A 14539-nucleotide genomic window follows, 5' to 3' on the forward strand; every position below is an offset into this window, starting at 1 on the left:
TTGTATCCATACGTATATTATTATTAATCTCATTGCTGAATCATAAACAGTACACTCAAAAATCGGATTTAATTCCAAAAACTCTAATAAGTAAGCGAGGCAAAGTCAAAACTTTCACTCTTTGTGGTGTAAATATAATATTATAATAATATAAATTAAATAATAAATATTGTGGTAAAATTTTCAGATTTTTAAAAAGAAAGATTTTCGCCAAAGATAAGAATCTTGAATTGTTTATATTTTGCAGTTATAGGGTATCTTTTCTTGTTTTTCAAGATTTTTCTATTAAGCATTATTTGCAATTTAAGCTTTATCTCCTAATCCTAATATAAATAACTTCAACAAAGACCCAATTTTATTGTTGTTCAGTTTTTTGTAAACTTTATCCATCAATCAAAAATCTAAAGATTACAGAAGTCGAGGATTAATTGACAAATACCCTGGAAATGAAACTAAAAATTCGTATAGGTGTCAGAATTCTAACTATAACTTAACCAGGAGTTAAATGCTTAAACTTTATAAAATCAAAACTTTGTAAAAAAAACGAAATCTTGAAAATCATAATTCAAAATGACATTTTTACATTTTATAGTTTTCGATTTATAATGGTATTTTGAGTTTTGATTAGAAATTATTGTTATTTCAGATATGATTTGAATTTCCGAAATTTTGTGATTTTGAAGTAAATAGTTTTCCCAGTTTTTCAGTGATTTGTGTGTCGTTTTCATTATATAGATTTTTGTCTTCAGTTTTTTACCGTCTTACATTTTATTTTATTATTCTATTTATATTTTCCTTAAGCGAAAACATAACATCAGTTTTTTAGTTTTTAACAAAACAGAACAAAATTGAAATTCAAAATCTAAAAGAGTGCGAAAGTTTAGTTAAATAATGTGCAAACAAACGCAAAATGGGTATTGATTTAAATTGTTTCATATTTATCTAACCAAAAAAAAATTAAAACAGTTAAACACAGGTAAATTAAACTCTATGGATTCGGTGTGAAAACCTGAAAAAAGTACATACAAAATCGACAGAAATCTGAAATTTAACACACCTTCAATCTTTATTAATTTGTCTAATCAAACTTATTATACTTATTATAATTATAATACTTATTATATAATTGTATAATTATAATATATTTTTTTAATAAAGTCCCTGATTTTAAAACTTTGAAATACATTCTTCTTCCTATAAACTGGATTTTTGTTGTAATTGTAGTAATCATATATTAATCTAACAATTTTTCAAAACTCAAAAAACATGAACGACGAAACTATGTGTCTGAAAAGTCGTTTACTGATCGAGACAAAAATTTTCACAGAAGTGTTTCGTTTTGGTTATTTTGTACATAAAATACGTAAATAAGATTTTGTGTTTCCAAATATCCGGGCGTTTTATTGTATTTTATGGCTTATCAATACCTCCTCCTGTATTATTCTTTTGGTAAATAAAATATGAGACTGACAAAGAATGAAATGTACAAATATTTATGCTATTTGTATTTGTCAACATGGAGGTAAAGAAAACAAAAAGAAATGCACTGAATGATTAAATTTCTGTTTTTGAATAACCACCATACTCTATGCCCAAGAATAACATGTTTCTTTTTTACATTTTCAAGTTATTTATAATCCTTCATTACTGTAATACTATTTTTTCAATTTCTTAATTAAATTGTATTTATTAGTTTTTTTTGCAACATTTGTCGAATTAGTAACCGGAAACCTGTTCAACTCTTTCATTATTTTTCTGAGGCAATTAAACAGCAAGAAATTCCTTTTGTAGACACATTGCTCAAATATGCTCGTAATACAAGTACGAGAAATTGGAATACACTGTCTTAATTAAAAATAACCATTCGTTTGAGCATCTTTATGATGTAGGTCTGTTTTCATATTTTAGCTTCGAAAACCATTTCGTCTGCTGTTATAATATCAGATATCTCTTGAAGCCATTCATTATTCATTGTGCTTTTCAGCACAAATTGCCTCTCTGGTAGAATTTACCTTACAATTTCATTGTATGTGATTGCATTGGAAAAATAATCAATTTTGCCTAATGTTAATGGCCCACTTAATTACAAATAAAATAATTTTTTTCCTTGTTAATCTAATGACACACTGCTCTGCTCCGAAGGTCGTCCCTGTTTGATTAATCGGTTTTAGTTGCTATTTATCTTGATTAGTAGGTTGTATGTGCCTCCTGGAAATTGTATTATCCTGTTTGTTTTAACAATTCTCTTCGCTTATCGATTGGTGTACCTTCCACAGTTCAAAATATTTTTGAGCCAAGTTTCAGACCACATGTCCTATTTAAACTTGTATTAGGAAAACGAAATGCAATTTATTGAAGTTTGCAAGTAAGTTAAGCCAAGTTCCTTAAACTTAATTTGGTAGTGAAACAGTTTTAAAAGTTTCTTGTCTTTTGTTTCCTGTTATTTACTGCGGACATCTATTGCAATTAGCTGTTAGATTTTAATTAAACTTTGTTTCGATGTCTGATAAGACGAAGTATTTTCGCCAAAACGAATTGAGTTACTCTGTCACAAAATTCGCGCTTTGATATGTGAGCAGCTCTTATCGGTTGCTTTGTAACTTGTTCACTGCTCAACACATCTCCCCTAATTCAATGTTGGCAAATTGCGAAACTATACTGAACAAAGTCAGACAGTCAGCGCAGCCCCAAATTTAATTTACGAATTTTATGTGATGATAATTAAAATTCAAAATGTAGCAGCGCATAGGTGTATTATTGAATCAAAATTTTGCTTTACTCGTATAACATTGATTGAAAGTTCGCAAAATGGGTTAAGCTGAAACGTTTTCGATGTAAACTGTCTGCGTTTAAAAATGGCCTTTGAATTATGTAGATTTTTACAGGGTTTATTATTAAGCCAGTAAAAGAAGTATCAGTACAAAAAGCAGAACAAGAATGTCGTTCTAAAATCACTTGTTACGAACATTTGATCTAAACTAGATGTGACAGCAAGTCGAATCTGCTTTGTTATGTAAAAGCATTCATCTTTATTGAAAGGGAGGTGCTCAGGTCTTTACTTTTTGGAATTTACAAGAACTGCACGTTTCCTCAATTTCCTCAACTTCGTTTTAAGCCGCAGACGTGTGTGCAGGCATGTATGGAGTATTTGAATACCACTAAGGAAATCATTATGCATTACCTATTATAAAAACTTACGAGTATTGAAGAGATTTTTTTAATTTCCAATATAAAACTTATTTTTCGTATTTTTCGGAAAAAGTTCTTATTCACCCACCAGTTTTTTTTAACTGTACCATTTGTTAAATAGTTTTTTCTACTCATAGCTTTTAGTTAGCACGAACTTTTCCGCACTGTGGTGTTATACCAACCTATCAAATATCCCTAGCCATTGTTACAAAGAATGGCTAGGGATATTTGATAGGTTGGTATCACTACCGTTGAGATGGAAACGATATTTTATGATAAGTGACAGTTCATGTTAATATTAATGTGATGATTGTGTGATCTGTTACCAACTCATAAGCAAAAAGAACTAAATTATCAAAAAAAATATTACTGTTTTTTTGAGATATTTGTTACAAAAATATTGTAACCTAACTTGTTTGTGAAGCAATTTTAAAGATTGCAGTTTTCAAACTCGTTAGGTAAATAACTATTTATAAAGTAATTTGTTCACATAAAAAACATTTGATTTCATAGTTTTTGTTCAGTCTCTAATTGGATCTGACTATCTGCCACAATATTAAAATGATTTGTGGTCTGGAGATAGAGCTCAGATACAGAGTGATTAAATGTTTAATTTAAATCTTAGGTTTAGAAGACTCTAAAGCAAGTATAAATTAAACTGTCATCTAACAAATTGAATTCTCTCCAACTCTGAAAAGGAATATTACCGCAAATATTGCAAACGTTTTATTTACGAAGTACTTTTTAAATTGAGTAAAATTTAAATAAAACGAATAAAGTTATAGGTCTAGTGTATACCGGGTGCTCAAAAACCGGCGCACCAACTCAATGGTGTGTTGTGGAAAATTGTAAATTGCTTACATGTAAAGATGGAAATAGTAAAAAAAATTCTTATTATTAAAGTTATTGGTAAATAACGAATTTTAAATAAATGATATGTGGCGATATTGTATAACAGTCGTAATCACAGTAGAATTTGATCAACAATAAAAATAAATTATTCTTGAAATGGTTTCCTAGGAAATAATTCGCAGTGTTGGCAGATCTACAAATTGTGATTTTTTTGATAGATTTTATTTTTTTTTTAATTTAAAAAACTGCTAAAGTCAGCTAGTAAATTTAAAAATATTTATTCATCGTTTCGTCAGAAATCTATTATTTAGTGTGAAACACAAAAACAATAAAAAATAATGAAAACTGAAGGAGTTAACAAAATAAGTTTGTAGCTCCAGATTTTCGAAAATATTTTTTTAAGAATTTTTTCAAAATTTTTTTCGTAATCTACACATGCTTCTCAACAACATACCACTGAGTTCGTGCGCCAGTTTTTGAGTAGCCTGTATATACAAGAAAATGTCAACAATTAATTTTTTTAAGACAGCTACATTTTCTAATAATTTAAGAAAAAAATTGTTGAAAAATTTTACTTCATTACTTGCAAAATAACTTTCTTTAACAATTTTTGATGGCAACAAAAATCAAACATCACGCTGAAAGTTATTAGATATTTAAGATAACTAACGAACGGAAAATGCTTGGGGAGAGAATCACCCAGAAAGAAATAACTTAAAGCTAACTCTCTTTGTCCTAAAAATACGACTTTATCTTTTCTAATTGTAGTTCAGAATACGATTAATTTCAGAAATTGTATATTATTATTGAAGTTTTATAAGACGTTCTATTGTGGCACGAATGGTTTTGGAGCACGACAAAAGAGTGCGCCAAGAGAACGAATGCTACAATTAAGTCTTGTAAAACGAGTGTAATCTATACGATTTTTTCTACTTTCTATTTTTGTAATTTGATTTTGTTTAGTTTAACTTATCGAAATTTTTTCAAACTATTTCTTTTTAATTTTGTTAATTATCGGGTTTTACAAGTAAACGACATGAGGCTGTTGACAGATCACACATTAAATTACAGTGATGACTGGTGACACCCAGCCCAGCACTGCCAATACAACTCCAAAAAATTTACTAAAAGGAGTTGCACAAAAATTCTCTTTGTGAAACACTTGTGAAACAATTTATGAAACCAAAGTACAAAAAATGTATTTTTGATTGATCAATTGTATTTACTAAAGTACCAAATGTATTTTAGAAAGAGAAAAAATAAAGCGCTAGGTTTCATTAAAAGTTACACTTTATAAATATAAATCGTAAACGCTAGAAAAATAACGAACACTATATGAAAACTGTAGGTGTTTATTAGCGAATGTTTATATTAATGGAAACAAAAATAAAAAATAAAAATGTTTTAAAAATTAAAAAAAAACTTCACTTTACTTGTTTATTAATATTGCTAAGAATAATTAAGACAGATTTTTTGTTGCTTATGCGCTACTTTGTATACACCCTGTATAGATATTTTTTGTCATACTAAGCGATGAAGCTAAATCATAATTACGAAAACTCCACAAGGAACATGAATTTTATATCCTCAGAAAGTAAACTAACTTTGGGTTCTCCTCGCAAATAAAAATGTCTGTAGCTTAAATAATAATAATTTCTTATCCCAAAAGTAAGACAATATTTGTCAGAAGTACATAGTCGTTTTAATTTATTCTCTCAAACAAGTGTTCGATGATTAATGAAAAAACTTTTGAAACACTTATGTTCTTTTTACATGATTTTAACTAATTTAACGTTTTAACTTTTTTTTAACATTTCTGTTTAATGTTTAACTGTTTAATGATTTTTCAATAAAAGTAATTACTGAATGAATTATAAAATATTGATCTTGGGTTCGAGTCAATAATCGGATGTATTATGTGGGAGTGTGAAACGTCATATGCTGTAGTCTCTACGTCAGGATCTTGTGAATTGTTACATTCTGTTTTACATGGAATTTTTTCTTATGTTTTTTTTATTTGGAAGCATTTTGAATTATTAAAATTATTTTTGAAATTTGGAATTAGCGTTGTTGGAATTATTTCAGATAATTTTGAATGGAAATGACGTTGGAAGTTAAAACTATCTTACAATCATCGGAAATAAATTGAAATTACAAAAATTGTTTTGTAAGATGTTAATTACGCGAATTAATTAGGTGATGTTTGAAACTACTGTGTACCTATGTACTGTTGGAATTTCTAATATGTTGGTGATATTTTGTGGGAATCACTTGAGTTATTTGTAAATTACTACAATTTACTTGGAATTGTGCGAGATTATTTGGAATGAAAATTAGAGTGAATTTTGTCGGAATTAACTTGAAATTGTAGGAACTAGTTTGGAATTATGGAAATTAAGTTGGAATTACGGGAATTTAAGTTGAAGTTTCGAAAATTCAATTTGGAATTATGTGAATTTGGAATTACAAGCATTTATTTGTAATTATCAGAATTAATCAAAAATTACTGTGGGTTATTTGAATCCTAGAAATTTTGTATTTTTTTGGAAATTACTGGTAAACTCCTGGTATTATTTGTGAAAAACTGCAATTTTTATGAAATACTAAATCTGTTTATATAATCACTGGAAGTCTTTATAAAGTAATTTGATTTTTTTTATTTATTCGAGATTTTTAGAATAAATGAATTTTTTAGAAGTATCAAAGTTAGTCTTATTTAGGAAATGCAAGAACTTAAGTTCAAATTAGGGAAACTAATTTTGAATTATTTTCGGAATTATTAGAATTAATCTGAAATTAGGATAAGTTAGTTGTGAATAACTGGAATGATTTTTTGAATTTCTGTAAATCTTTTTGAAAATATCCGAATCTATTTTAGAAATTACGTTGAATTTCTTAGAATTATCAGAATTAGTTCGGAATTATTTCAAAATTAGGAAAATTAAGTTGGAATTATGGGAATTGAATTTCCAATTACAGAAACTAGTTTGGAATTATTATTAGATTAAGCAGTAATTAATTACGTACTACGGAAATAATTAGTAAATTCTTAAAATTTTCGAGAATTTTTTGCGAATTACTAGGTTTTTTGCAATTAGTGGAATGTTTTTGGAATTACTGGAATTATTTTTACTTCAAATTACTGGGCATGAAATCTACATTAAATTTTGAAATTAATTTGAAATTACTGGAATTAAGCAGAAAATACTGGCAGGTACTAATTTGGATTTAATTTGCAATTACTAAGGATTTGCAGAATTATTGAAACCTCTGTGAATTTCTTTGGAATAAATTGTATTTAGTTGTTAAGATTTTTTTCAAGTTAATTGCACATTCAGTTAACGGCGGCTTGACGACGTTTTGTCTTCTTGAACTAAATTTTTTTAATTTTTATAACACAGTAAACAGAACAAATAATTCTAATTATGACTCTTTAGAATAGAAATTACGAAAATTAAATTGGAATTACAGGAATTAATTTGGAATTATCACTATACTTGATGAAATTTTATATTATTGATTATTAGAAGTCTTAGAATTGTCGCATTTTGTTTTAAATTACTGGAATTCTTTTTGATTTTTTTAGTATTATAGAAATTAATTTGAAATTACTCCACCTATACCAATTATAGTAATTCAAAGTGTATGTGTTTAATTTTAGAAAATATCAGTTGTATTATTTTAGATTAGTTAATTGACCTTCAGAAAGTATCCAATGTCGGTTAAATCTATTCCAGAGAAGATGAATTATATTTGCAAATTACTCTTTCTGAAATACATTTGATAGTTTCTGAAATACAATAATTGAAACTTTTGCAATATACAGTTGGTAAAAGTGTTGAAAGCTGAAGTTAGTTTGGATTACGTAAAATGAATTATTTGCGAATACAGTGATTTTTTTGGAATTCGTCGTGGATGGAAATTACGTTAAATTTCTTAAAATTATCCTAATTTGAAATTAGTACCATTGACAGATACTATGGGTTAATGGAATTACTGGAATTTCCGTTGATTTTTTTTAAACTAGACAAATTTTTTACAAGTTAACGGTCTCTCTAGTTTAGAAAACATTTGATTGCAATCAAATTTTAATTCAAGACTAACTTAACACTGAAAATGTTAAGTTAATGATTTCTTTTCTCTAAATCGGATGTTAAAATGATAAAACCTTCTTCTTGAATTTGATAAAGTCTGATAGATATGCTCTGTCGCATCTGCCAACTCATCTATTTCCATTTTAAACAACTTGACGACGTTTCACTTTTTTAAACCAAAAATTATTTACTTTTTTACCACAGCAAAGCTAAATTATAATTATGAAAATTGCACAAGAAACGTGAATTTAATAGCAACCAACCTTGGTTCTAGGGTTTCCTTACAGCATATCAAATATACGTCGTTTGTAGCTTAAATAACTATTATTCCCTCCCTTAAAAGCAAGCCAATATTTGCAATAGGCACATAAAAGTCGCCGTCCTAATTTAGGATCTCAAACAAGTGTTCGATAAATTATGAAGCGACTTTTAAAACACTACTAACTGTTTTTTTAATTCAAAGACACATATTATGCCAATTATTCGTCATCAAATATGGGTGTAGGGCATTATTCACACCGTCTAGGCGTCGTGAAGCTTCCCTTCCATTATTAACAGCATGCATTATGACGCCCGGCGAAGCTACAGGCTGTGCTTTAGTGTCCATATAACGCCCGTCAATTCGCCCTAAAAGCGTGGGTGTTCGCCTATGGCGCACGTCTAGTATGAAAAGCTCACAGGTGAGTCTAAATTCTGGTATTGACCCAGCGGCATTTGCAAGCGTCTCCGCACCCGGATCGGGCGCTACCGTCGCTCGACGTCGGTCTGGCGTCGAGCTTCAGTTAGCGCCCGCCGTGAGTGGAGACATGTCTTTGTTTGAGTGTGCTGTTGACACGGAATTTAATTGGTAAGTTCAGAAAAATCGCCAATATTTTAACTAAAAAATTATGACTTTAACTACAAAAAAATTACAAGATTAAGACGAAAGCGTCAGTAATTGCGATATGAGATTAACTAAAACTCAAAGTAGAAGGGTTTTCTCGCTTCGCGCGGAAATCATCATCACCAAACGGTTTGAATAAAGAACGGAAGGTGTAAGTCAATAATGAGGTGGATTAGATTGGGGCAAAAAATAGAACGAAGATAAAGGTTATCGGTGGGTCAATGGAGTGTTCGATGGTTGTGGGTGAGAGAATGACACAATTTATGCACCGTAACATAACAAAGATGCGAAGTAAGAATCGAAAATAAATTGGAATTGATTTACAATTTGCCGATTGTGAGCGCTTTCTTACGAAAACTTTTAAAACAAGTAAGAATTAGGCAGAAAAATTGCCTGTGACCCACATTTAAGGAAAATCAGATTAAAAAAAGTATCCTATCTTTAGATAGTTTATGTAAGTATTGTGAGAAACGAATACTTAAAAAAGGGAAAATTATTTATACTCAAAGAGTTCTGCCTTAACTAGCTGTATTCATATATTTGTTTTGTGTGTGGTAACATATTACTTCAAGCAACAATCAAAATTAATGTTCTTAGTAGTAATAGTAAAAATAATAATAAACATTTTTATTGGCTATATTGACCGAAGGTCTCCAGCTAGTACAAATTGCGAACATAATTGTGTAGAAAATATTTTACTTTCATCCTTCCTTTTTGGAGACATGATGGTTTTGTTTTTAATGCTAATAGCTTTGAGTTTCCTGAACATTTTTCTTTTTTGAATAGTTAATTAAGACAATAAGTAGGGCCAAAATCAGTGTTTTGTTCTAGTTGTTATATATTTTGGAAATACTCTATACATTATGTATCTTTCAAATTATTTTTTATAACCTTTTAAGAGCGAAATTAACAAGATGTGTAAGATGTCTAGGCTAAAATCAATTATATAACAAAACTCAAGAACTTCTGTAATAAAAATAGCAAGAATGTCCCGAAGGTAAGAAAAAATTAATGATGGTTAAAGTGAACTATACGAAAAAAATCTTTGTTCTACAAATGTACAAGAAATTCCTGTAACCTGTAATTTGACGAAATAATCAAATATTTTTTTAATATCCGAAATGAACTTTCGTATTGTGATCACTGATCAAAAATTCTCAACAAATCTTAAGTCAAGCATATTTTTTTCTGCAACTTAATTTTAGTTTTTTTTATTTTTTTACGTTAGCAACTGTTGCTTTATTGTATTCGATCTTATAAAATGTAATTTTATATTAAATTTACTAAATATTTAAAAGTTTTGTACCTGTGAAGACGAAATTTTTTATGTTTTCAACAGGCATGCATTTAATGTTTTAGGATCTGTCATGTCCTACATCTAAGAAAAAAATAACTACAATTTCAAAAACTTTTCTCAAAGAACTAATTTTTCAGAGTTAGTTATATTTCGTAAAAAAGCCCAAAAATTTTTTGTCATCATAGGAATTTTTAACTTTGTTGGATGTTTTTTATTAGTGGAGGGAGAAACTACTGGACAGAGTGTGCCTTCTACCGGCAATATCAAGTTCTTGAGAGAGCAATAAACACCTTTTATGGTCTATTCTTGATTTTTCTCTAAAATACTTTTTGCTTAGTGCAGCTGATGTTAATTTTAAATTTGTGGTAGGTACTAAAGAGTACCCAAATTCCACAAACCGTTTTGAAATTTTTTTTGTATGGATTTAGTACCATAGAACTGTGAAGTCTTTCCTTAAAAGTTGAAATATCTACACCACTGTTTTAAAATTTGTATTAAAGAGGAAGTTTTGGCTACGTAAAGTCTTATTAGGAATTATGATGTTGACTTGAAAATAAAACATATTGTTCTAGTCTGTCGACTTCTCGTTTTTTTCCAACTCCATACTTTTTTACTGTACATACATGCGCTACAAGTACCCACCGATAGTACCGTTATTCGAAAATACACAGAAATTAATTCTAGGAATAGAATAAAAAAAGTTTACGTGTGCATTTCGGAGAAGGCCACAAAAAGACCAGGTTTTTCTTGTCTATGCTCTCTCCAGTAGTTTCTCTCTCCATGATTTTGTCATAATCAAAGGGATGGTGCAGTAGCGGACACTTTTGTCATTTAGTTATCAAGAGGTGTGGATTATACGTTTATGTCAACGAAATGTCATAGTTGAACAAAATTCTGTGTTAGCCACTGTACGATACTTTTGAATTTCACTGTACGATCGGAATATGATTAAACAAAGATATGAAAAAAAAATAATTAGATGGTATAAATGGCGTATGATCTACATTAAAAAAAAATTAGATTCTTTAAAACAAGATAGGTATCTTCTGTTTGAGACAAATGTATTTTTATTTAAAATTATTTCATAAGCAAAAATAAAAAGTTAGAAACAGGAGAAATTAGAAATACTATTTTTTTTTCATATGAGTATCGCCATTCTTTTAATTAAAAAATTATTATTTTAACTACAAAAAAATACAAGATTTAACCGAAAGCATCAGTAATTGCGATAAGAGATTACTTAAAACTCAAACTAAAAGGGTTTTTTCGCTTCGCGCGGAAATAATCATCATCATGACCAAACGGTTTAAATAAAGAACGGGAGGTGTAAGTCAATAATGAGGTGGATTAGATTGAGGGAAAAATAGATCAAAGAAAAAGGTTATGGGTGGGTCAATGCATGATGGTTGTGGGTGAGAGAATGACACAATTTATGCATACGTAACATAACAAAGATGCGAAGTAAGAATCGGACATGAATTGGAATTGATTTAAAATTTACCTATTGCGAGCGTTTTCTCACAAAAACTTAAAAAAAAATATAAATTAGGGAGAAAAATTGCCTATGACCCACATATATGTAAAATCAGATTTAAAAAAAAAGTTTCCTAGCTTTAGAATTGAATTAAAATTTAGGTATTGTGAGACACGAATACTTAAAAAAAGGGAAATTATTTATACTCAAAGGTTCTACCTTAACTAGTAATATTCACATATTTGTTTTGTGTGTGGTAACATATTACTTCGAGCAACTATTAAAATTAATGATCTTTTCCTAGAATTTCTACTTCAACATCTCACTTATAGTAAAAATAATAATAAACATTTTTATTAGCTTTATTGACCGAAAGTTTCCAGCAATTGCGAACATAATTGTGTAGAAAAATACAGTACAATTGATTTAGAGAAATTATAATTTTTCTTACTTTACTTTTTTCTAATTTGATCAAGATTTGCTATTTTGGAAATGAATTTGGAAATAAAGCATTTTTGAAAATTTTTTCTTCTTTTTTGGAGACATGATGATTTTGCTTCTAATGGTAATATCTTCGAGTTTCCTGAATCTTTTTGTTTTTTGAATAGTCAATTGCGACAATAAATAGCTCCAAAATCAGTGGTCTGTTCTAGTTGTTCTGCATTTTGGAAATACTCTACACATTATTTAACTTTCAAATTATTTTTTATAACCTTTTAATAGCGAAATCAAAGATGTCTAGGTTGAAACCAATCATATAACAAAACCCAAGAACTTCTCTAACAAAAATAGCAATAATGTGCCGAAGGTAAGAAAAAATTAATAGAGATTCCAGTAAACTATACAAAAAATTTTCTTTGTTTTAGAAAGTGAAAGAAAGTCTAACAACCTGTAACTTGACAAAATAATCAAGTATTTTTTTAATCTTCGAAATGAACTTTCGTATTGTGATCACTTTTTGATTTTTTTTACTTTAGCAATTGTTGCTTTTGGTAGAATGTAATTTTATACCGAATTTGCTAAATTCTTAAATGTTTTGTATCTGAGACGACGAAATTATATTTTCAACAGGTATGCATTTAACGTTACAGGATCTGTCATGCCCTAAATGTAAGAAAAAAATTATTTGAAATTCCAAAAACTTAACTCAAAGAACTAATCTTTTCAGAGTTAGTTATATTTTGTAAAAAAGCCCAAACATTGTTTGTCATCATAGGAATTTTTAACTTTGTTGAATGTTTTTTATTAGTGGAGGGAGACACTACTGGAGAGAGTGTGCCTCCTACCGGCAATATCAAGTTCTTGAGAGAGCTATAAACATCTTTTATGGTCTATTCTTAATTTGTCTTTTAATCACTTTTTGCTTAGTGCAGTTGATGTTAATTTTACTTCTGTGGTAGGTACTAAGGCGTCACCCAAATTCCAAAAACCTTTTTGAAAAATTCTTGACATGTATGTAGTAATATAGAAATATGCAATATTTCTATGGAAATATGTTTTCCCAAAAATTGAAATATCTACACCACTGGTTCAAAATTTCAAAATTTGTATTAAAGAGGAAGTTTTGGCTACATAAAACCTTATTAGGATTTATGATGTTGACTTGAGAATAAAACAAATTGTTTCAGTGTGTCGACTTGTTCTTTTTCAACGCCAAAAATTTTTATTGCACATGAGCTACAAGTACCCACCCAATAGCGCCGTTATATGAAAATATACAAAAATTAATTAATTAATACAGAAAGGTTACGTGTGCATTTCGGAAAAAGCTAAAAAAAGACCAGGGTTTTTCGTCTATGCTCTCTCCAGTAGTTTCTCTCCCCATGCTTTTATCACTATCAAAGGAATGATACGACAAATACGATTTCGACAAAGATACGAAAGAAATAATTAGACCGAAAAATGCCGTATGATCTACATTCAAGGAAAATTAGATTCTTTGAAAGAAGATAGGTATTTTTATTTAAAATTATAACATAATCGAAAATAAAAACTTAGAAACGGGAAATTAGAACATATGAGTTGTTGCAAAAATTTTACATTAGTTAGAGATACTTCTTAAGTGAGTGTGCAGTTGATACGGAGCATAATTGGTTAAGTAAAGAAAAATTCCAAAAAATTATTACTTTACTTACAGGACATTACATGACAAAGTTTTAAGTATTTGCGATGTGTGTCTGAAACTAAAACCAAAACTAAAAGGGTTTCTCACTTCGCGCGGAAATCATCACGGAACGGTTTGAATAAAAAACAATTCGAATAAAGATGAGGAAGGAGTAAGTCAATAATGAGATGGATTAGATTGAGGGAAAAAATAGAACGAAGAAAAAGGTTATCGTTGGGTCAGTGGAGTGCTCCATGTCAGAGGGTGAGAAAATTTAAAATTTCGTAACATGACAAAGATGCGAAAGTAAATATTAGATTAAAAAAATAATTGGATTCTTTAAAACAAAATCTGTATCCTTAGGTTTAATTTGAAATTAAGTTATTGTGAACGGTTTTTGACAAAGTAAAATGAAAACTTGTAAAGAAGGAAATTACCAAGTAGTTGTGTGCTTACCAGAGTGCTTACTATTGTTTCAGAAAGTTTTACATTAGCTACCTTTGTTTAAATATTTGGTCACAATTTATAAACAACAAAGATGCAAATGTAAGTCAGAATGTTAGACAGAAAAACTTCGTGTGACCTACATTTGAGAAAAATTAGAATTTTTAGAAATTTTTAGATTTTGGATTTTATTTTAGTTATT

General features: G+C 28.9%; 1 protein-coding gene across 1 annotated transcript in view; it reads left to right on the top strand.

The window, feature by feature from the left end:
* Positions 1 to 8838: 8838 nt before the first annotated feature.
* Positions 8839 to 14539, top strand: part of LOC659033 (uncharacterized protein) — a 78344-nt gene continuing 72643 nt past the window's right edge. The window contains exon 1 of the mRNA XM_015983068.2: positions 8839 to 8982. The gene's annotated coding sequence lies outside the window, so the exon portion shown is untranslated. The remainder of the gene's footprint in view (positions 8983 to 14539) is intronic.

Source organism: Tribolium castaneum, chromosome 2 (assembly GCF_031307605.1).
Source record: "Tribolium castaneum strain GA2 chromosome 2, icTriCast1.1, whole genome shotgun sequence".
NCBI lineage: Eukaryota > Metazoa > Arthropoda > Insecta > Coleoptera > Tenebrionidae > Tribolium > Tribolium castaneum.